The following is a 22443-nucleotide window of genomic DNA, read 5'->3' on the forward strand; positions in this document are numbered from 1 at the left end:
AGGTTTTCCTCGTGAAATTTCCAGTTCATTTTAATGAACATCATTTTTTCTACATTTTGTGGAAGTAGCCTCCTTCGTCGTTCACTCACAAGGTTCCCGGCTGTACTGAAAACTCTCTCCGAGTACACACTGGAGGGTGGGCAGCTTAAATAATGCAAAGCCAGTTTATACAAGGGTCTCCAAATTGCCTTTTTTTTCTTCCAATATTCGAAGGGACTCTGTGACATGTCTACGTGTATGGTGTCCTGAAAATAATCCTCCACCATTCTTTGGATGGTAATCGTATTAGATGGAGTTGCGGTAGAGGTGTCACTGGTGTTGGGCAAATCTTTTAGACCCGACCAGATGTCAAAATGTTGACTTGACTTATCTGCATCACCACCGGGTCTTTTGGAAAAGGTGCATTTTTTTCTGGCTGCTGCTGGAGAAACCGAAGGAGGAGACGTCATCGTAGTGCCATGTGTCACTTCAGCTGCCAACTTGCTCACCAGGAGCGCTTTGGTTCTTTTAAGATCTGGGTCAGTTGTAAAGAAAGACACAGCATATGACTTGAACCTAGGATCAAGAATGGTTGCTAAAATATAATGATCAGATTTCAAGATCTTGGCCACCCGTGGATCCTGGCGAAGCGAACAAAGGACTTGATCTATCAGTCCAGCATACTTTGCGGAATCACTTTGTTTAATATCATCCTTCAATTTCTCCAGCTGCTTTTCCAAAAGCGAAATCAGGGGAATCACCTTACTCAAGCTAGCAGTGTCAGCACTCACTTCACAAGTGGCAACTTCAAATGGTTTGAGCACCTTGCACAAGACAGAAAGTACTCTCCACTGTGCTGGGGTAAGGTACATTCCCCCTCCTCTCCCAATGTCATGGCTTGTCGTATAGCTATGGATGGCTTTTTGCTGCTCCTCCATCCGCTGAAGCATATACAGGGTTGAGTTCCACCTCGTTACCACTTCTTGCTTCAGTTGATGGCAGGGCAAATTAAACTGCTCTTGCAGGTGCTGCAATCTCCTGCACGCTGTTGCTGAATGCCGAAAATGTCCCGAAATTTTTCGGGCCACAGACAGCATCTCCTGAACGCCCCTGTCGTTTTTTAAAAAACCCTGCACCACTAAGTTTATTGTGTGAGCAAAACAGGGGATGTGTTGGAATTCACCCAGCTGTAATGCTTTCACTATATTTGTAGCATTGTCAGAAATCACAAATCCTGAGGAGAGTCCAAGTGGGGTAAGCCATGTTTCTATGACATCTCTTAGTTTTTCTAAGAGGTTGTCAGCGGTATGCCTCTTATTGAATCCGGTGATGCACAGAGTTGCCTGCCTCTGAATGAGCTGGTGTTGTTTGTTAGATACTGCTGCTGCTGAAGGCGATTCACCCACCCAGTGGGCTGTCACAGTCATGTAATCTTTAGTTTGTCCACTACCGCTTGTCCACATATCTGTGGTTAAGTGGACAGTGGGTACAATAGCATTTTGCAGACCAATAATTAGGTTCTGTTTAACGTCCTGGTACAGCCGAGGAATGGCTTTTCGGGTAAAATGAAACCGAGATGGAATTTGGTACCGGGGACACATGACCTCAACTAGCTGTGTAAATCCCACTGCATTAATTGAGGATATTGGACGCAGATCTAATATTAGCATAGCTGTCATGGCGTCAGTGATCCGCTGTGCGACAGGGTGAGAGCTGTCATACTTGCTTCCCCTTGCAAGAGATTCTTTAACAGTCAATTGTTTTTTTGGTATACTACTAGTAGTCTTCTTTGTCCACTTCTGGGATGAAGATCCACCAGCAGCAGCAGCAGCAGCAGGCCTAGCGCTCAAAGATTCAGTTTCTTCTGAGGTGTCCTGGAAATTGGAGGAGTCACCGTGACTTAGCACTAACAAATTGGATGTTGTACTACCACTGATCATTCCTGAGGATATTGAGGAGGAAGGTGTTGTCGGCGGAGATTGCAGGTGCTGGGATTTAGTAGAGAGAAGGCATCTAGCTAATGCTGGACTGCTTGTTGTTATTTTTTTTGCAGTAGTTTCTGTTATCAAACACCTGTCATGAGCTCGCTGCAGATGACGTAATAGCGTAGAGGTTCCTAGATGTTTAACGTCCCTACCTCTACTAACTGTTGTCTCACAGAGGCTACAAATGGCTTGACAAACGTTGTCAGGGTTTGGGTAAAAGTAATTCCACACAAAAGATGTGGATTTCTTGGTTCTATGCCCAGGCATGGCAATGGCCTTCTTATCTTGGCCAAGAGCTGCTTCCACTGGTGCCTGACTTATACAAATAATATCCTCATCCTCAACATCCTCATTAGTGCCAGCATCAGCTGCACATATATTCCTCTCATCCTCTTGCAATTCCACGGTGGCATCCTCAATTTCTATGTCCTCGGCAATACTGCTCATCCCCACAACTACAGATGGAAAAGAAACTGTGGAGGGCGGCTTCTCTGAAAGGTCAGGCTTACACATAGAAATGCCACTTGTGGACCCACTTAGACTCTCCTCAGGGATTTCTGACATTTGTGTTTCAAAAAACACAGTTTGTTCGACTGCCTTATTGGTTTTAAATTTTTTCACACTTCTATAGTCTGATTGAAAAGGTCTTTTATCATCACGAGAGGCACAAGATGCCTCACTGACAGCTGCAGAACCACCACTCAGAAATAAAGGGCAAAGCCTGAGTCTTTCCTTGCCGCTACGTGTGGTGAATGGTATGTTGCCAATTTTCTGTTTCTCTGCAAAAGTAGTAGTCTTTAGAGGTTTTTTTTTTGTCTTTACCCCTGTAAAATCTAAATTTTTTGATTTCAGGTTCCCTAAGGTTTTAAAGCCTCTACGCCCTTGAGCATCAGCTTTAGATAAAAGTGATGGACTTCCAGCCGCTGCAATGCTAGCATTTACATGTTGTTTCTGCTCTCCTCTCAGTTCATTCTCGTGATCCATATTACTTTATCACTATGAACTGGAGTCACAGAGCTTGTATACACACAGTGGGCTATGCCCTTTCACGGAGCTTGTATAATAGACACAGTGGGCTATGCCCTGTCACGGAGCTTGTATAATACACTCAGTGGGCTATGCCCTGTCACGGAGCTTGTATAATACTCAGTGGGCTTATGCCCTGTCACGGAGCTTGTATAATAGACACAGTGGGCTATGCCCTGTCACGGAGCTTGTATAATACACTCAGTGGGCTATGCCCTGTCACGAAGCTTGTATAATACTCAGTGGGCTTATGCCCTGTCACGGAGCTTGTATAATAGACTCAGTGGGCTATGCCCTGTCACGGAGCTTGTATAATAGACACAGTGGGCTTATGCCCTGTCACGGAGCTTGTATAATAGACACAGTGGGCTTATGCCCTGTCACGGAGCTTGTATAATACTCAGTGGGCTTATGCCCTGTCACGGAGCTTGTATAATAGACACAGTGGGCTATGCCCTGTCACGGAGCTTGTATAATACACTCAGTGGGCTATGCCCTGTCACGGAGCTTGTATAATACTCAGTGGGCTTATGCCCTGTCACGGAGCTTGTATAATACACTCAGTGGGCTATGCCCTGTCACGGAGCTTGTATAATAGACACAGTGGGCTATGCCCTGTCACAGAGCTTGTATAATAGACACAGTGGGCTATGCCCTGTCAAGGAGCTTGTATAATACTCAGTGGGCTATGCCCTGTCACGGAGCTTGTATAATACACTCAGTGGGCTATGCCCTGTCACGGAGCTTGTATAATACACTCAGTGGGCTATGCCCTGTCACGGAGCTTGTATAATACACTCAGTGGGCTTATGCCCTGTCACGGAGCTTGTATAATAGACACAGTGGGCTATGCCCTGTCACAGAGCTTGTATAATAGACACAGTGGGCTATGCCCTGTCAAGGAGCTTGTATAATACTCAGTGGGCTATGCCCTGTCACGGAGCTTGTATAATACACTCAGTGGGCTATGCCCTGTCAGTTGTCACGGAGCTTGTATAATACAGTGAGTAGTAGAGTACACATACACACAGTGGGCTTATTATGCCCAGTCACGGAGCACACACAAGGGCTTATGCCCAGTAAAGTCACAGAGCACTGCCTACTCTAATCTATCTAACACTACAACAGACAGCGCACTAGCTAACTACCTAACTACGCGTCACGCGAGAAATGGCGCCGACTGCCGGGCGCCGCGCCTTTTTATTGAGGCCGAACGTCACTCGGCTCTCGCGAGAATCCGACGCCGGACGGGTGACGTTCGGCCTCGAGGTGGAATCCGAGTCAGGCGGGAACACCCGAACTTGCGTTCGGGTGGACTCGGATTCCACCTGTTCGGAGCGGTTCGGATTCCTCAGAATCCGAACCGCTCATCACTAGTGAATATACAGATAAGGACGGGGTTGCGGACCCCGAAACGTCGTGGTAATAAAGACTTTTTTTCAAGACCTGTAGTGCCGTGCAGTGCTCTTCATCCCCGGAGGGAGAACACATTTCTGTGTATTTCATTCTGAGCAAAGGCACACAGGCAGAATTACACGTGGATTGGAGTGCCGGACCAACAGTATTCTATATATATATATATATATATATATATATATATATATATATATTTATTTTAGGGGTGAGCGGGTTCGGATTTCTGAAATCCGAACCCCTCCGAGCCCCCCCGATCCGAGTCCGATCCGAGTCAGGCTCGACTTTTCCCACCTGACTCGGATCTGAAATCGAGGCAAAACGTCATCATCCCGCCTTCCGGGTCTCGCGGGTTTTGGATCCTATATAAGGTACCCGCGTCGGCGCCATTTTCTCACTCGGCTGTGGACAGTGAAGAGGGAGGGTGGGAGTTAGGGCTGGCTGGGCTGTGTAGTGTAGTGTAGTGCAGAGTAGTGTTGTGCTGTGCTGTGCTGCGCTGTGCTGCTGTTGTCCACTACTTCAAAGTCCATAGGGGCTGGCTGTGTTGTGCTGTGCTGCTGTTGTTAATAGGGGCTGTGTCCACTACTTCAAAGTCCATAGGGGCTGGCTGGACTGTGTTGTGCAGTCAGTTCTCCATAGGGGCTGTGTCCACTCCAAAGTCCCGTGCAGTGTCCCAGTCCTAAAGGGGTGCTGTAGTGTTGTCCAGGGGGTGCTCTGTCCATCAGGGGTGCTCCCCCCAAGTGCTAAAAAAATAATATTTTTTCTGTGTTTGTGAATTGTGTGCGCAGTAGCCGCACGTGCATCAACAAAGTAGTGCCAAGCGTGCGCCTGTGTCATAAGTAAAGGGCCGGCTGGCTTGACCATTAAAGGGTGCTGTAACCCCCAAAGTACACTCCAAACCAAAAATATATATATTTTCTGTGTTTGTGAATTGTGTGCGCAGTAGCCGCACGTGCATCAACAAAGTAGTGCCAAGCGTGCGCCTGTGTCATAAGTAAAGGGCCGGCTGGCTTGACCGTTAAAGGGTGCTGTAACCCCCAAAGTACACTCCAGTCCAAACCAAAAAAAAAATTATTTTCTGTGTTTGTGAATTGTGTGCGCAGTAGCCGCACGTGCATCAACAAAGTAGTGCCAAGCGTGCGCCTGTGTCATAAGTAAAGGGCCGGCTGGCTTGACCGTTAAAGGGTGCTGTAACCCCCAAAGTACACTCCAAACCAAATAACAAAATATTTTTTCTGTGTTTGTGAATTGTGTGCGCAGTAGCCGCACGTGCATCAACAAAGTAGTGCCAAGCGTGCGCCTGTGTCATAAGTAAAGGGCCGGCTGGCTTGACCATTAAAGGGTGCTGTAACCCCCAAAGTACACTCCAAACCAAATAACAAAATATATTTTCTGTGTTTGTGAATTGTGTGCGCAGTAGCCGCACGTGCATCAACAAAGTAGTGCCAAGCGTGCGCCTGTGTCATAAGTAAAGGGCCGGCTGGCTCATTTCTTAAAGGGTGCTGTAACCCCCAAAGTACACTCCAAACCAAATAACAAAATATTTTTTCTGTGTTTGTGAATTGTGTGCGCAATAGCCGCACGTGCATCAACAAAGTAGTGCCAATCGTGCGCCTGTGTCATAAGTAAAGGGCCAGCTGGCTTGAGCGTTAAAGGGTGCTGTAACCCCCAAAGTACACTCCAAACCAAAAAAATATATATTTTCTGTGTTTGTGAATTGTGTGCGCAGTAGCCGCACGTGCATCAACAAAGTAGTGCCAAGCGTGCGCCTGTGTCATAAGTAAAGGGCCGGCTGGCTCATTTCTTAAAGGGTGCTGTAACCCCCAAAGTACACTCCAAACCAAATAACAAAATATTTTTTCTGTGTTTGTGAATTGTGTGCGCAATAGCCGCACGTGCATCAACAAAGTAGTGCCAATCGTGCGCCTGTGTCATAAGTAAAGGGCCAGCTGGCTTGAGCGTTAAAGGGTGCTGTAACCCCCAAAGTACACTCCAAACCAAAAAAATATATATTTTCTGTGTTTGTGAATTGTGTGCGCAGTAGCCGCACGTGCATCAACAAAGTAGTGACAAGTGTGCGCCTGTGTCATAAGTAAAGGGCAGGCTGGCTTGACCGTTAAAGGGTGCTGTAACCCCCAAAGTACACTCCAGTCCAAACCAAAAAAAAAATTATTTTCTGTGTTTGTGAATTGTGTGCGCAGTAGCCGCACGTGCATCAACAAAGTAGTGCCAAGCGTGCGCCTGTGTCATAAGTAAAGGGCCGGCTGGCTTGACCGTTAAAGGGTGCTGTAACCCCCAAAGTACACTCCAAACCAAATAACAAAATATTTTTTCTGTGTTTGTGAATTGTGTGCGCAGTAGCCGCACGTGCATCAACAAAGTAGTGCCAATCGTGCGCCTGTGTCATAAGTAAAGGGCCAGCTGGCTTGACCGTTAAAGTGTGCTGTAACCCCCAAAGTACACTCCAAACCAAAAAAATATATATTTTCTGTGTTTGTGAATTGTGTGCGCAGTAGCCGCACGTGCATCAACAAAGTAGTGACAAGTGTGCGCCTGTGTCATAAGTAAAGGGCCGGCTGGCTTGACCGTTAAAGGGTGCTGTAACCCCCAAAGTACACTCCAGTCCAAACCAAAAAAAAAATTATTTTCTGTGTTTGTGAATTGTGTGCGCAGTAGCCACACGTGCATCAACAAAGTAGTGCCAAACGTGCGCCTGTGTCATAAGTAAAGGGCCGGCTGGCTTGACCGTTAAAGGGTGCTGTAACCCCCAAAGTACACTCCAAACCAAATAACAAAATATTTTTTCTGTGTTTGTGAATTGTGTGCGCAGTAGCCGCACGTGCATCAACAAAGTAGTGCCAAGCGTGCGCCTGTGTCTTAAGTAAAGGGCCGGCTGGCTTGACCGTTAAAGGGTGCTGTAACCCCCAAAGTACACTCCAGTCCAAACCAAAAAAATATATATTTTCTGTGTTTGTGAATTGTGTGCGCAGTAGCCGCACGTGCATCAACAAAGGAGCAGCGCTAAGCGTGCGCCTGTGTCCCATAAGTAAAGGGCAGGCTGGCTCATTTCTTAAAGGGTGGTGTAACCCACAAAGTGCACTACTCTCCAGCAAAAATAAAAAAATATTTTCTGTGTTTGTGTGCGCCTTAGCCGCACGTATATATCAAATCGATATAACATAAATGGAGGACCAAACTTTCTCCGATAAAAATAAAATAGAGAAAGATCAAGAACCACTTCCTCCTAGTGCAGAAGCTGCTCCCACTAGTCATGACATAGACGATAACATGCCATCAACGTCGTCTGCCAAGGCCGATGCCCAATGTCATAGTAGAAGCCACATACAATCCCAAATGACAAAGTTCAGGAAAATTACCTTAAAAAAAACATTTAAATCATCTGAAGAGAAACGTAAACTTGCCAATATGCCATTTATGACACGGAGTGGCAAGGAATGGCTAAGGTCTTTCCCTATGACTAGTGTGTGTCATACTAGTATGACTAGTATGTTCATGACTAGTGGTTCAGCTTCACATGACGATGGAAGCCCTCCTCCCAAAGAACTGTGCGTTCTAAGAAGATATCACAAATCCCCAAGGAGAGTCCAAGTGTGGTGGCGGTTGCGATGCCTGACCTCCCTAGCACTGGACGGGAAGAGGTGGCTCTTTCCACCATTTGCACACCCCCTGCAAGTGCTGAAAGGAGCACCCACAGTCCACTTGCTGATATGCAAATTGAAGATGTCACTGTTGAAGTACAACAGGATGAGGATACTGGTGTAGCTGGCGCTGAGGAGGAAGTTGGCGAGGAGGATTCTGATGGTGATGTGGTTTGTTTAAATCAGGCTCCGGGGGAGACAGTTGTTGTCCGTGGGATGAAAAAGCCCATCACGGTCATGCCTGGGCAGAAGACCAAACATTCCACCTCTTTGGTCTGGCAATATTTCTATCCAAATCCGGACAACAACTGTCTTGCCATATGTACCATATGTAAACGTGGAATAAGTAGGGGTAGGGACGTTAACCATCTAGGAACATCCCCCCTTATACGGCACCTGCAGCGCGTTCATAATAAGTTACTGTCAAGTTCAGAAACTTTGGCTAAGACCGTAAGCAGTCCAGGGACACCTAAATCCCGTTGTCCTGTTGTATCCAAGCGCCTGCAAACCACACCGTCAACTCCCTCCTCGTCAATTTCCTCCTTAGTCAGGATCGGAAGTAGTCCTGCAGGCCATGTCACTGGCATGACTGACTCTCCTATCCGGGATTCCTCCGGAGGATCCTGCATTGCTACGCCTCCTGCTGCCGTTGCTGCTGTTGCTGCTGCTGGGAGTCGTTCATCATCCCAGAGAGGAAGTAGGAACACCACTACTTTTACTAAACAATTGACCCTCCAACAGTCCTTTAAGTACGACAGCAGTCATCCTGAAGCAAAACGTATAACTGAGGCCTTGACTGCTATGTTGGTGTTAGACGTGCGTCCGGTATCCGCCATTAGTGCAGTGGGATTTAGACAATTGATGGAGGTAGTGTGTCCCCAGTTCCAAATCCCATCTATATTCCACTTCACTAGGCAGGCGATACCGAGACTGTACAGAAACGTCAACAAAAGTGTCCTCAGTGTCCTGAAAAATGCCGTTGTACCCAATGTCCACTTAACCATGGACATGTGGACAAGTGGAACAGGGCAGACTAAGGACTATATGACTGTGACAGCCCACTGGGTAGATGTATCACCTTACGCAGCAACAGCAGCAGCGTCACCAGTAGCAGCATCTCAGAAACGCCAGCTCGTTCCAAGGCAGGCTACACTGTGTATCACCGGTTTCAGTAAGAGGCACACCGCCGACAACCTCTTAGAGAAACTGAGGGAAATCATCGCCCAGTGGCTTACCCCACTTAGACTCTCCTGGGGATTTGTGATATCTGACAACGCCACCAATATTGTGCGGGCATTACATCTGGGCAAATTCCAGCACGTCCCATGTTTTGCTCACACAATAAACTTGGTGGTGCAGAATTTTCTGAAAAGCGACAGAGATGTGCAGGAGACGCTTTGGGTGGCCCGAAAAATTTCTGGCCACTTTCGCCATTCAGCGACTGCGTGCCGAAGACTGGAGCGCCAGCAAACACTCTTGAACCTGCCCCGCCATCATCTGAAGCAAGAGGTTGTGACGCGGTGGAACTCAACCCTCTATATGCTTCAGAGGATGGAGGAGCAGCAAAAGGCCATTCAAGCCTATACATCCACCTATGACATAGGTAAAGGAGGGAGTATGCACCTGACTCAAGCACAGTGGAGAATGATTTCCGTGTTGTGCAAGGTTCTCCAGCCCTTCGAACTTGCCACACGTGAAGTCAGTTCAGACACTGCCAGCTTGAGTCAGGTCATTCCCCTCATCAGGCTTTTGCAGAAGCAGCTGGAGAAAGTGAAGGAGGAACTAAGACAGAGCGATTCCGCTCGGCATGTGGGACTTGTGGATGAAGCCCTTCTTTCGCTTTGCCAGGATTCCAGGGTGGTCAATCTGTTGAAATCAGACCACTACATTTTGGCCACCGTGCTCGATCCTAGGTTTAAAGCCTATGTGGTGTCTCTCTTTCCGGCCGACACAAGCCTGCAGAGGTGCAAAGACCTGCTGGTGAAAACACTGTCAGCTGAAGCGGAACGTGACACGTCAACAGCTCCTTCTTCATTTTCTCCCGCAACTGGGGCTGCCAGGAAAAAACTTAGGTATCCTAAGCAACCTGCTGGCGGTGATGCAGGGCAGGCAGGACCAAGTTTGGACATCTGGTCCGGACTGAAGGACCTGGCAACAATTTCTGACATGTCTACTGTCACTGCATATGATACTGTCACCATTGACAGAATGGTGGAGGATTACATCGGTGACAGCATCCAAGTAGGCATGTCAGACCTGTACTGGCAGGAAAAAGAGGCAATTTGGAGGCCCCTGTACAAACTGGCTCTATTTTACCTGAGTTGCCCCCCCTCCAGTGTGTACTCCGAAAGAGTGTTTAGTGCAGCCGGGAACCTTGTCAGCGAAAGGTGTAGGAGGTTGCTTCCACAAAATGTGGAGAAGATGATGTTCATAAAAATGAATTATCAACTCTTCCAGGGAGACCAGCCTCCAGAACGTACAGAGGGACCTGTGGTGGTGGATTCCAGCGGGGACGAGTTAATACTCTGTGAGGATAAGGATGTACACAACACTGAAGAGGGTGAGGAATCGGTGGATGAGGAGGATGAGGACGACATCTTGCCTCCGCAGAGCCAGTTTGTGCAGGGACAGATTAATTGCCAGCTTGTTTTGTGGGGGCCCAAACGAACCAAGCATTTCAGCCACAGTCGTGTGGCAGACCCTGGTGCTGAAATGATTGGTTTGTTAAAGTGTGCATGTCCTGTTTATACAACATAAGGATGGGTGGGAGGGCCCAAGGACAATTCCATCTTGCACCTCTTTTTTTTCTTTGCATTATGTACTGTTTGGGGCCTAGTTTTTCAAACTGCCATCCTGTCTGCCACTGCAGTGTCACTCCTAGATGGGCCACGTGTTTGTGCCGCCCACTCGTGTCACTTAGCATAGTCATCCATCTACCTCGGTGCAACCTTTTGGACATAAAAACACTATTGTGAGGTGTGAGGTGTTCAGAATAGACTGGAAATGAGTGGAAATTAAGGTTTTTGAGGTTAATAATAGCATAGGAGCAGAAAAACCCACAAATTCTGTGATTTTAGCTGTTTTTATGCTTTTTTTAAAAAAAAATACAGATCCAAAACACAAAACCCAGAACCCAAAACACCGAAGGGTGGTTTTGGCAAAACCAATCCAGATCCAAAACACGAAGAAAGATCCAGATCCAAAACCAAAACACAAAACACGAAAAGTGGCCGGTGCACACCCCTAATTTATTTTAAATAAACTTTTATATAAAATGTATATATCAGATATATATATGTATTTCCTGGAGGTCAGGCAATAGCCCCATTCTTTAATACGTTATTACTGTTTATTCTTTCTCAGAGAAAAAAAAAAATCTTCAGTTCACCTTAAAGCAGAGTTCTTCCTGTAAGCCGGGTGACACCAGAAACACCGATAGGATGACCGGAGATAAGAGAAGTAGAACTGTGTCTAATAACAGATTTAAATGTAGGAGTACTGTACATTTTTTTCAACAGATGGCAGTGGAACAATTTGGCCTCTCGCACCACTCTTCTCTCTAGCAATCTTTGGACTGTGTACAGTAAGCGAACAGTATTCCCGCTGCTGCCAATGAGCTCTAAGACGTGTCTCAGCAGTGTGCGCAGTTTATTCTTGTTCTTAGTCAATTGTATTGCTCCATTGAAAAAAAAAAAATAAAATAAAATATATATATATATATATATATATACACTGTATATACGTATATCGTATAAAGGCAGGGTACTAGACTTAAGTGCATCAGAAAGATTTGAATCCATAAATACCATATTGCTGTAAGATGATCAGATAACAGCTGACGTTTCGCTCCGTTTAGGACTTTAGTTGCGGCAGATGACGTCCCAAAAATGAAGTGAGCAGCATGTACTAAACAACCGGCACCTCTGTCACACTAACGTGCTGCAATCTAACAAACCAAAGGGTCTGATAAACTGCATAGCCACCAGTTCAGTGAAATATAAAAATCGCCACCCCGGAACAAGCGCAGAGAGGAGATACAGATGGCTGGTGATGGGGCGGGGCCCAAATGGCGCAGTTAGCATAGAATTGCATTACTAGGCCCCTATCTTTATGGACCGTGATTCCAGGTATTAATCTGCCCATCCTGCATGCGAGAGGAGTACCCACTCTTCTGGGAGCCCGAGGGACTACTCGAAAAAATTGGGAGTCTCCCACAGGTTCCAGGAGAGGAAGTAAGTATATATAATACATAACGGCCTGGAACTGCGGTTGCCTGATAATGTGTTCCAACACCTACAATTGTTCCATTGGCCGGAAGTGAGTTCCAAAAAGCGGAACTCACTTCCAGCTGCCAGTCTGAAGTAGAACAATGTGTTGAAAACACAGCAGGGCTGAATAGGTTGTCAAGGTAACCATATAGCATATACACATCACATAAAAGCTCAAAAGTCAATATAACATGTATATACTGTATGTGCATGTATTTAATTGCCTGTCAGGATACAGAGACATATTGCTTACATACATAAGAATATAGTGTTAGAAAATATTTTCGAACAATACAAGTAAACTTAAAAACACAAATATGCTCCCAAAGGAAACATGTTACAACTGTGTAGGTACCAATTATATAACCAAAAGCAATATTATAATAACATAAAAATATAGCATATCAATACGGTTAAATAGGTGGGAAAATGATTTTACAATACAATAGTTTGGGCCTTTGGGGGCATGGTGCAATGACAAGTGATATGTGTTGGTTGGGATAGAAGGTGATCAGGATGGTGGCAGGCCCACTGCTCTACATACGTGGCGTCCATTTAATGTCTGGAAAGGCTAAGGGCAGCCCAGAAGTTGCTGGAGTGCTGGGCTCGCCCCCAGTTGGACGAGAGATGGGGGAAGACGTGGTCACACTCCTAAAATATAAATAGGCCTTTACAGTAAAGGGTCCCATATATTAGGCAACCGTTTCATCGACTCCCTTTCAGACCAGAATCGCCGATCGATGATCGCCGATCCGTTGGACATGTTGGATTTCACCGATACTCCGACCCCAGAGTCTGGTAATCTGTGAATTGGCCCAATACATCGCTGATGAATGGGGGCCTTTAGTTTAAAGAATATATTCCTCTGTACTAAGCACTAGTAAGACATTTATTGCAGTTAGAGACACTTTAACAGTGTGATACATAAAAGCAAACATACTGTCACTTACTGTATGTGACCGGCGTTAGCTGCCGACAGCCTTAGTCTACAATTACATAGCAAGCTGTCAGAACCTGCCAGCCCAGGCATATCCAAGGCTCTCTATACAGAAACCCAGCTGGTTACTGACAGGCAGGAGATCTCCCTCTGCAGCTGGAGGAACTCAAAAATACAGTAAATGTATATTTTATGAGGAAAGCTCAACTGCTGACATTTTTGTCTGACATTATAATACAAATATTAAAACATATTAGGAATTACATAACGTACTGCAGAGGTTCCTAACCTCCACCATTACAGTCCACGTTTTAAGAATATCCATGCTTGAGCACAGGTGACTTAATTAGTACCTCAGTCAATTTAATTTAACCATCTGGACTCAAGCATAGATATCCTTAAAACCTGGACTGTACTGGTGGAGTTTGGGAACCTCTGATGTACTGAAGCAAAGAGTCCAAGCAACGATTTAAATGCATAATAAGATCATACTTGCCGACTCTCCCGCAATGGCCGGGAGGCTCCTGAAAACCGTGTGTGCTTCTAGCCCCCTGCAAGAGAGGGCAAGTCTTCCAGACTGGCCACTACCACCTTGACCCATCCCACTTACCTGGCGAAAGTGGGTGGTCTGGAGGGGGCCAGTGACGTGAATCGCCCCGTCCCCTGCTTTACAATACTGGAAATTCTGCATTATATAGCGGGGGATGTGGCCACAAAATGCGATTGCGTCACCACACTCCTGCACTGCTCACGATTGCCGACGCCATACCCCCCGCAGTGCCGACCTGGCTGCCCTCTGCTATTGTAATCAGCCTGTATTTGTATTGCGCCGACATATGCTGGAGTCCTGTGCAATCAGGGAATAGTATTCATTAGAGATGAGCGGGTTCGGTTCCCTGAGAACTGAACCCACCCGTATTACGGGGATCCGAGGCAGATACGTGTCGGCTCGGGTTTTCCCGCCAGACTCGGATCTGAAAACGAGGCAAAACCTCATCAACCCGCTGTCGGATTCTCGCGGGTTTTGGATAGGCCCGCAATTCGCATTTTTCATTCCGGCTGTGGAGAGTGAAGAGGGAGGGAGCTGGGAGCTGTGCTGTTGTTATTGTTAATTGCACGCTGACGCTGTGCTTAGGGGCTGGCTACTATAGTTCATAAGGGCTGACTGGCTGTTGTCTATAGAGGGGCTGGCTTTTGTTGTGTCCATAGGGGCTGGCTGGCTGCCGTTGTCCTGTCCATAGGGGCAGGCTGGCTGTTGTTGTCCTGTCCATAGGGGCTGGCTGTTGTACTTGTCCTGTCCATAGGGGCTGGCTGTTGTACTTGTCCTGTCCATAGGGGCTGGCTGGCTGTAGTGCTGTATCAAACAAACAAAAGATCCACTTCTCAAGCGCAATAAAAGCAGCCACTATCAACGAGAACTTCTAGTGTCCACCCAACACCAAATACATATACTATAACAAAAAAGGAAGTCCTCAGAAATAGGCGCTCTAACTATAATGAACCAAGTCAGTCCTAGGATTCGTTCTTCTGATTATGTCCCAATCCTGCATCTTCTCTTTATCACTCGATGTTTCAGAGATGCACATAAAACAAAAGAGAAGAGGAGGGAGACAATCGGTCGATCTTTCTTTTGCCCAACAATATAAATATTACACATCAACAGATGAGGAAGGATTGTTCCTATCACGCACCCCACTCACATATATACCTGAGTAGTTAAACGTATAAAGGGTATTTTTAATCTTCCAACTCCAACCACCGTCTGACCATATCTGTAAACTTAGCAATTAAGCGTTGGTGAGTGTACCATACTCATGTGAAATTCCAGATGTTCTTTCCCATAGAGGTGTCTTTAATAAATCATACAGCTAGATCCGAGGTAAATTAAGACTATTTTAATTCCCAAAAAGGTAAATATTTAAAAGGTAAATATTTAAAATGTAAAAATGACTTAATAGCCTAAAACAATAGGTCCTATGTAGTCAAACAAATAATCAGACTTTAAGGCAGACTTTAATCGTTTTATTTGTTTGACTACATAGGACCAATGGACAGAGACTACCGATCATCAGCTCAGGCATAGACACTTCCTGAGGAACAGAGCTCTGCTCTCTGGAGGGAAGCCAAATAGGTGGGAGCCCCTGTTCCAACATCTGAAGCTCTTCTCTCTCCACATCATCTATCTATTATAGATGAAATAAAAATGTCATCAGGGATATCTAGCTCCTCTTTCTGTACCCTGCTCACCCTTTTTGGACAGGAAGTCCAGGATGGATGGTTTGGAAGAAGAAGGTCTAGCAACAGATGGGGATTGTTATTATCAGGACCTGGTCCCCCCAGTGGGTTTAGTCTGGGAGGTATTGGTTGGCATGCAGGCAGCGGAATAACAAAGGCCTCCATGTTTTCTGTGCTCACTATTCCGTATTTCAGTTTGCGATTCAGATAGGAATAAAGTCAGCTACAGAACACATAATCACTGGATGTCTTAGTGCATTCAGGCCAGATACGATCCATGAATTCCCAGACAGATTCTGGACAGATGAATCCTTTGCTTGTAATAATCTTTGGCAATTCCAGGCAAAGGTGGGTGTTATAGCCAGACACTTTAAAGGCTGTAACTTTGAACTGCTTTATAGAAAACATGTGAATGAAACCTTTCCACACTGCAGAACATGATGGATAAATCCCTTGAAGTTCCGCACCTAGAGCATCTTTTTTCATGTTCTCAGAGGCTCCTGACTGTGAAGAAAAATTCTCCACACTGTAGTCTTCCATTGTTACTTTTTAATGCTGAATTCAATGTTGTCCACTGGCTGAGATCCATCTCATCTGAGGGTTGGGTTTTCCCCATGCAAATGCAATTCACATCCAGAAGGTGACTCTTATGTTTAGCCATGTGTCAGTCTCTCTTTTGGCAGAATTTGCACAATCTTGGGGGCACCATGATGAATCAGACAGATCCTCCAGGGTAAACATCTGATCTGGTGTTGTATCTATTTCTATTAAATCTTTGTGTGTGAGTTTAGTCATCTGCCGCTTGTGGTGGAGCTCTTTTTCTGCTTTCTCAATGATCTCCAGAGTATTCTGTCTCTCTTGGTTTCTCCAATTTGTCAGCTCCAGCCCAGCCATTTCTATTGGGCTCAACTGAACAAGACATTGGGGGTCATTCAGACCCACTCGCGAGCGGCAGTATGCTCGCAAGTGGGTCGATGGTCCCCACTGTGCATGCGCACAACGGAGGGAGCTTCGACGTGCGCATGCGCGAGACCCGGCGAGCGAAGGACTTTCCATCGCTCCGGGTCTCGCACCAAAGGGGGCGTGCTGTCGTTGTTGATTGACAGCACGCCCCCTTTGGTGGGGGCATGCCGGGGGCGTGCCTGCCAGACGGAGGCATTCCTATGGGAACGCCTACCGTCTGAAGCCGGCCCCACTGACATCACTAGTGATGTCAGTGGGAGTGATTTTGGCTCTGATAGAGCCAAAATCACTCCTGGCCTTGCGGTTGAGAAACCCGACCACAGGGTTTCACTCGCAAGTCCGATGGTCGCGATGGTCAAGACCATCGCGACCAACTTGTTGGACGCTCGTATATGCTGTGGGTGGTGACCCACAGCTATACGAGCGTCCAGGAGGACGCTCCATTTTAATGGAGGTGGGCCCTGATTCAGAGCGAGCGCTCTGGTCAGAGCGTCCGGCTCTGAATCAGGGCCATTGTGCGGTGATCTCCCCTAGTACCACACGGTGAAAGAAAATCTTATTTTGTGGGTCTTTCAGATTGAAGAGGAGACGTCTGTACTTATTTTTGTACCACACCAGTATTATACAAGTTGTTGTAAATTACATTCTCTACATTCTTTGCCATTTTTTTTCAATATTTCCAGATGCACATCAAGATTTTTTGTCTCCTGAACTCTCGTTAGCAGAGCTTCAAATAGTGTCTGTACTGTGGTGGTCCGAACCTCTTTAGGTAATTTTGCCTGAAACCAGCTTCAAGGAGGAGAGATTCTTCATTCTTTTACACATTTTCTTTTTTGACTTTCCTATGGGCTGTGATACGTTTAGGGATTCTGGACTCGCCAACAGGTCTCTTGTCCTTTTTGTATCGAGCATAGTGTTTAAGTGTGTCTGATATTGTTCTCCATTCTCTTCACGTATTATATCATCATCATCCTGGATGAGATTGTGCTCTCCCTGACCCATCTGGTCAGAACAACTCTCCAGCTCATCCAGTATCTGTACTTTGGAATCTGCATTCTAGTGTCCTAGCAGCTGGCAAGTTTGGTCTTCTTTCTTAGTTTTAACAGGAGAGACTCTGGGCCTGATTCAGAGCTGCTCGTAAGCGGCCGCTCGTTCGCTCTGAGCGATGTTTGCACAACTGCGCATGCGTATGGGTCGTAATGCGCATGCGCAAACCAGTCATTGCGGTCGAAATCGTGCGCTCGTAAAACAGCGAGGGGCTGCTAATTTGATTGACAGAATGTACCTTTGTGGGTGGTAACAGGGGAAGGTGCTTGAAAACGGGGGAGTGGAGATCCGAACGCAGGCGTGCCAAACGGTCAAAACGGCGTTTAATGGGAGTGCGTAATTAGTAAAGGAGCGTCATCGACCACGTCACTTGGTTGTCTTTTAGCCTGAACTGCTCGCAGTGATAGCGGTAAGAAAAACCTACCACAAGCACTGCGAACAGTTCAGATGCCTTTTGATGTACCCGATTAATCTAATAAATACCGGAGATGACGTGTGATGCGAACGGCAAAGGGGCGTCTTTACAAGTAGTGAGTGCATTTTTCGTTCGCTCGCTCAGACATAGAGGCGTCAACAGAGCGCTCTATTTAAATATCCGGCCCCTTTTTCTGAACGAGCGAGCGCAAATAGCGTCCTGCTCTGAATCAGGCCCTCTGAGCACTAGAGTGTGCCCAGAGTCTATAGTGTATGCACAGGTCACCGCGACGGCCATTTTCCCTGTATTGCGCATGCGCAAACGACGGGAAAATGGCCACCGCTGTGGCAGGGTGTGCGGTGTGGGGCCCCTCTGGTCACAGGGGCCCGTGTTCCCAGCACACCCTGCACCCATTATAGATACGCCCCTGCTTCAGTGTGTGATCATCATACGTAGGAAACTTTTCTAGTGAATAAACACGGCAAAGGGGCGTCTTTACAAATAGTGAGCGCATTTTTCGTTCGCTCGCTCAGACATAGAGGCGTCAACAAACCGTAAAGAGTGAGCGCTCAATTTAAATATCCGGCCCCTTTTTTGGAACGACCATCCGCAAATAGCGTCCGGCTCTGAATCAGGCCCTCTGTTCATCATCCAGCGTTTCTTCTCCATCACTGAGGTATTGTTCAGAGTAAGCACATTCACATTTTTAGAAATATGGTTATCCAGAGAATGCTCTGTCTGCCATTTCACATGAGGAGATTTCTGCACGGAGATAAACTGTACATCGGGATTAGGATCAGACAAGGGGGTAAATTTACTAAAGTGAGAGTTTTTAGAAGTGAGTTTTACAAGTGATGTTGCCCATAGCAACCAATCAGATTCTACTTAGCATTTAAATAGCACCTTCTAGAAGATGATAGCTAGAATCTAATTGGTTGCTATGGGCAACATCACTTTTAAAACTCACTTCTAAAAACTCTCACTTTTTTTCCTCCAAGGTGTTAAATGGAGTTTCTACCACAAACTTCTCAAATAATCCCAATGGGCTGTAACATTCACGGTTCTGTGGTGACACAGCAGGGTTAGCGGGATCCGCATAAAATGTTTTTTCCATTTTTTCACTTTCTTGATAGACCTCCGCACCGCTTTCTCTGGAGCTGTCACACATAATAAACCAGCTGTGTCAGCGCGGCCACCGCTTCTATAGGCCTCTCTTGAATAATAAAAGTGTTTCCTGATGTGCCATGTTGGCAGTTGAACTGCCACGTGTTTGTGCCGCTCACTGCTGCCGCTTAGCTTAGCCAGCCAGCTAGCTTGGTGAAAATTTTGGGCCTAAACTGGATGTAAACAATATAGTGAGCCGTGAGGTGGTCAAAATTGACTGGAAACGAGTGGAAATAAATGTTATTGAGGTTATTAATATTGTCGGAACAATGTTTTTTAAGAAAAAATCCAGATCCAAAACCAAAACCGAAAAACAAAACACGGAGGTGAGGTTTTGGCAAAACCCATCCAGATCCAAAACCAGGGGAGATCCAGATCCAAAACCAAAACACGGGGGTGAGTGCACATCTCCAGAATTCATGCACATAAGTCACTTCCGCAGAGGAGCTTACCATCTAAAGACAGTCACAAACAAATTATTATTTGGAGGATAGCTACACAAACACGGGGAGAATAGACAACCCTACTTGGGCTTCCAATTCCACTTGCACCAAAAAAAATAAAAATAAAATTGTTTGGTACTCCCAGTGGGTGTTTTTTTAAATAATAGGATGCTGTGGTACCAGTGTGGAAGGCTGTGCTGGGATCACGTGTTTGATCCCAGCATCAGCCGAGGTGCAGGGGCAGGCAGGGGGGATGTGTCCTCTGCGGGACACATCCGTTGCCGGTGCTGGGACAGTAATGTCCCTAGCGTCGGTGCAGATACCGCGGGCACCTGGTGAAGGGACCGCCTGGTCCCTTTCACCAGTGCCGGCGGTACTGTGGCGCCGGGAGAAGCTTGGCTCCGGGCGCAAGCTCAGCGGAGCTTGGCGCCCGGCAGCCAAGAAGCGGCGGGTAGCCGGCGCTGGGAGAGAGTACCTGCTCCCAGCGCCAGTCAGGCGTTGGGCGCGGTGTACTGTGTGGCGGGCGTTTGGCTCTGGCCGCGAGCCAAACCTGGCTCGCGGGCCATCAGCCAATCAGAGGCGGACGCGACGAGCCAATCGCGGCTCGCCGTGTCATAGCCCCGCCCACTCGCGCCGTCTTGTATTAGACGGCGCCGAGCGGGAAAAGTCAGTTCGGCGGCGGAGAGGGAGGAGAGAAGACCTCCCGAAGAGCGGAAGGTCGGCGCGGCAACAGGGGCGGCGGCCGTGGAAGAGGCCAGAAGACGCCGCTGTCAAGAAAGAAGAAGAAGACAGGCGGCGCCGGCTGGAAGCAAGGAAGAAGAGGCGGCGCCGCTGGCCAGGACGGGCCAGCGGCCGAAGAATGCGGCTGAGGACCGGAGAGGACTGCGGGGAGGGAAGTGAAAGAGCGTCACGAAGTTCCCCCCCGCAGCCTCTTCCAACGTCGCAGGTAGGCCCTCCGTGAGGCCCACCTTATACCCCCCTCCCTAGACCGCCAGGGTTGTCGGGCGCTAGGCCCGTGGAGCGTTGTCGGGCACTAGGCCCGTGGGTAATTAGGCGGGCACAAGGCCCGGGCACTATAGCGGGCATTAGGCCCCATGAAAATATTGCCCCTTTATCAGGTATAAGTGGCCTGGGTACTAGGCCCAGGTCACTACTCAATAAAGTAGGCGGGCATCAGGCCCGTGGCCATAAACCAGGCATAGGCCTGTACCCATACAGGAGGGCACTAGGCCCTATATGAGCCCCACAGACAGGCAGGCAAATAGGCCTGAGCCCCATAAAACGTGGTCTGGGCACCGTTTGGCAGGCACCTAGGCCTGAGCCGCAGGTAAGACCCTGGGCGTTAGGCCCAGGGCCCTGAGCCCATTAGCTGCAGTGCTAACATAGAGAGGCGGATGATTAGAGGTGTGAGCAGTGGTGGAGAGCTGTACGGCTTCCACCCATGAGGTAGTGTTTTCCCCAGTCACCGAGAAGAGGAGCTGGCCAGCTCTAGGTAGGTAGCAGACGTTTAAAGAGACAGTACCGTGTTTTGCTCTTGTATATTTGGTCTGTGATTGGTGTTCCGTGCAGGGCAAAAGTTTAGTTGTTGTTATATCTGTCGCACTACACACACCGTAGGTTGAGGGTGATGCCGTTTAGTATGTGTAGTTGCTTGACATAGGTTTAGGCCCTGCACGGCTGTGTTGTGTATCTCCTTACAGGGACCTGTAGGCGAGTGAGCGGACGCAGAGCAAGAGTGGACACGGTGAGAAATATCTGTGTGTACTGTCTCTCCCTGTTTGTTTGTCACTATCTATCTCTCCTTCCTTCTGGGCGGACGGTGAACCTTGCAACCCGGTGCAAGGACGGATCTTCACCTGGTGTGTGAGTACCGATAGGTGAAAATTCGGGATCTGAGGCCAAAAGTGCCCATGATGATCTTCACTTAAAACCTGAATTTATCCCCCAGTTCGGTAGGGCACGTCGGTCGACGTGAGGAAGGACGGTACTCACCTCGTTTCCTTCCCCCTAGGTCATCGTGTCCGTGTTCTATTTGGAGGTTCCAGGACCGTCTGTTCAACACACGGCCTGAAGGTGAGAGGGTGCGACGCAAGGTAAGTAACAGACGTACACCTGCACGGCAGCAGGCATTGCACCGCACCCACCCCTCACATTTTGGCGTAGTCGGCAGGATCACGGACACGATGTGGACCACCGGCAAGAGGACCCCCCTACGGACAGCTCCGGAGTGGAACCATCCCCGGGCGTATGAGGACAAGAGAGACTGGATTACGGTGTCGGGAGAAGACATCATGAAGATGGTGCAGCGGTCGGTACAGCGCGGCAAGGAAGAGCGCCGGGAGAAGGGGCGCAAGAAATCCGCTGTGACCTCCTGCAAGATGTGTCAGTGGCTGGGACATGATGCCAGCGAATGTCCCTGGCGTAAATTTAGGGCGACAGAAGAGGAAGAAATGTCCCCGTTGGAGATCACACAGATGGCCCAGCAAGCGGTCCAGAGATGTGGTCAGAAGAACTCGGTGAAGAAGAGACTCTGGTGTATGCTCTGCGGAACCTACGGGCATGAGCATAATAGCTGTCCACGTGATGAAGAGTGGCACCAGGAGGATGAAGAATTCCGGTGTGAAGGATGTGAAGATCCAGAGCATGAGCTTCGAGATTGTCCGTGGGACAAAAATCGGATGATCTTGGATGGCAGAGCCCAGAAGTGGATAGAATAAGCCAGGGAAGTGGAGCAGAAGAGCCTGCTGGAAGTACGTTCGCAGGTGCCCATTGTTCCTGAGCAGGAGCCGAAGGGTAGAGACCCCTTTGTGATGAAGATGGCAACAGCACCCCTGTGCTGGAAGTGTCGGCGGCAGGGACACTTGGCCCATGAGTGTCCCTGGGAAGATGCAGTGGCACTGTTATGCCCC

The 22443-nt window shown here is 47.7% G+C and overlaps 1 pseudogene; it reads right to left on the reverse strand.

Moving 5' to 3' along the window:
• Positions 1–15261: 15261 nt before the first annotated feature.
• Positions 15262–19095, reverse strand: LOC148501595 (SPOC domain-containing protein 1-like; annotated as a pseudogene).
• Between the last annotated feature and the right edge of the window lie 3348 nt (positions 19096–22443).

The sequence above is a fragment of the Taudactylus pleione genome, unplaced genomic scaffold (genome assembly GCF_031769625.1).
Source record: "Taudactylus pleione unplaced genomic scaffold, aTauple2 ptg000512l, whole genome shotgun sequence".
Taxonomy (NCBI): Eukaryota; Metazoa; Chordata; class Amphibia; order Anura; family Myobatrachidae; genus Taudactylus; species Taudactylus pleione.